This window comes from Myodes glareolus, chromosome 21 (assembly GCF_982192425.1).
Source record: "Myodes glareolus chromosome 21, mMyoGla1.1, whole genome shotgun sequence".
Taxonomy (NCBI): Eukaryota; Metazoa; Chordata; class Mammalia; order Rodentia; family Cricetidae; genus Myodes; species Myodes glareolus.
In genome coordinates, this window is record NC_142046.1 from 43,344,895 (window position 1) to 43,347,593 (window position 2,699).

Genomic DNA, 2,699 nt, shown 5'->3' on the forward strand with positions numbered 1-2,699 from the left:
TCTTGCGGAAGACCCGAGTTCAGTTCCCAGCACCCACATCTGGCAGCTCAGCAATCGTCTGTAACTCCCACACCAGAAGATACTGCACCCTCTTTGGGGCTCCTCAGGCATCCACATTCATGTACAAACACAACCAATTTTTAAAAATATAAATAAACCTTTGGGGAGGGGGAAGTGGAATCACTTACTGTAGGAACTTAGGGCGAAAAAGAATTCATTGGTACTTTACCGGTTCCACTGAAGCGCTATCCAATCCTGGCTTCCAGCCCTCAGTTCTGGGCCAGCTAGAAGCACAGGTCCATTGCTCAATGGTCATCTTCGCAGTGGCTGGCCTCTCAGTTGGTTCTAAGCAAGCCTCACACACCAGTTTTAGCAGAATTAGCAGAACACAGACTTTTCTGCTCTGTGCCCTTGAGGGGTCTTCCAAAGAACTTCACAGCACCCCTTCATTCATGGCCCATGAGGACCTTGTTCCCAGAGTAATTGGTGCAAGTGCTTATTTTTCTTTATTTTCTCGTGAAAATAGGAAGGCGATGTATTTTGTACGGGGAAATAACTGTTAAACCAAAGTGCTCCAGCAATGAGCTGTCTTTTTAGAACCTCAGGTTCTGTGACCTTGAGTGCATTATCTCCCCAGGATGAGTTCAGAGAAAGCATGCATTAATAATATAGTGAATTAAAGTACATTGCTCGTGGCCAATAGTATATATAAGAAATACTACATATATCTGAAAAGATAAATAACAAAATCACATCTTTTAAAATTTGTCTTTAATACTTGATTTCTCAAAGGTGTGGATGATGATTTAATAGATAGAAAGAACAAACTTCTAAGAATGTTGCCTGTACTGGCTGGTTGTTGGTTGTGTTTGTTTTCTGCCAATCTAGAACAAGCTAAGATCACCTGGGCAGAGGGAACTTCAGCTGAGAAAATGGCTCTGTCTGATTAGACAGTAGGCAAGTCTGTGGGACACTTTCTTGATTAGCAATTAAGGTAGGAGGGGCCAGTCCACTGTGGGTGGGTCCAATCCTGGGCAAATGGTCCTGTGTTTCATCCTGAGCAAACTACTGAGAGTAAGTCATTAAACAGCCTTCCTTCCTGGTCTCTGCTTCAGTTCCTGCCTCCAGGTTCCTGCCCTGACTTCTGTTGATGATGGGCTGTGATTGGGTTGCATGAGCTAAATAAAGCCTCTCTCCCCCAAGCTGCCTTTGGTCCTACTATTTATCTCAGTAAGGGAAAGTAACTAACACAGAAATTGGTACCAGAATCACAGGGCAGCAACTCAAGGCAGGAACCTGGAGGTGGGAGGTGAAGCAGAGGTCATGGACCAGAGCTGTTTACGGGCTTACTCGGCATGACTTCCTCAGGCTACTTCCTTACACCACGCAGGGCTGCCTGTCTTGTCTAGGAGCGGAGCTACCCGGTGGGCTGGGCCCTGACACATTCCCATAAGCTGTGTATAAGGGCTCATAAACACTTGTTTGATTTTTGTTTCTTACTAGCTGTCTTGGTGGGCGTAAAATAGTGCCTCACGGCATTTTCATTTCTCCTAAATAGCTTATAATATTGAGAATTTTTCATCTGTGGAAAGACAGAAGAAAATACGAAAGATGACATATATATGGCTGGAGTAAACAAACACTAGACAAGGTTTTTCACTGAGACTGAGAATAGAGATTGAGGGATGGATTTGAGACTGGAATTTGGTTTCAGACCTGCTGAAGTAGAAGTAAGAATGTTAGGTAGCAACTATACCTAAAAATCTGATTTTGGACAAAACCCGAAGCTAGAGATACAGATTTGTGAGTTATGTCAGAGTGGGGACAACTGAAGCCCAGGATGTGGATGAGGTCTCATAGGAAAAGATCTGTGAATATTATCAGGGAAAGGCCAAGGCTGAACCTTCAGAGAAGAAATACTCAGTGGGGAAATAGAGAAGCATGACCCAGAGAAAGAGGACTTGGAAAGCTGAGCTGGGTGGGGTCACGGAAGACAAAAGAAGAAAGTGTTAGCAGGGGCCAGTGCTCAGCCATGTGAATGCTGATGAGAATCCAAGTCACACAAGAGACAAACTGTGTCCATGGACTTGTGACACCTGGGTACTGATTATCTGCTCCTGGCAACAACCAGACTAGGGCAGGTTGAGAAATGAGAGGAAGGTCAATCTCGGAGGATTGCGAGCGTCGGAGGCAGCAGCATCTTCCAGAGCTCACCAGTCCAGCTGGTCAGGCATTGTTCCGACAGTTCCTGCCAGTAACTCACTGTGAGTACAGGCCAGTCCCGGCTGTCTGGAAGATAATTCCACACCCAGACTCATCTGCTAGAATGGCAAACTGTCTGTGTCCTGTCCAGGGAAGCAAACAATTTTAGTTTTTCAGAATACAAAGTGAATACAGCCTATTATTTCATCTAAGTAGAAGCTGTTTAGAAAGAGAATAAGCTACCTAGACTGGACAAAATTTTGGTCAAGTGTGAGTCGCCTCTATTTACACAACAGAACATTGATAGACCCTCAGAGAATTGTCTCTTATACAAGACCTTGGCCCCTTCTTTGAGGACTGATCATCCAGAGAGGAAGAAAGAGACGTAGCCCGGTGGTTACAGTGTAGAATGTGAGCCTCCGACAGCCAACACAGGCATTAACTTACTAATTAGACTGGAGCCTTGGGGGCCTCCTGAGAAGATATCCCTGGGTTCA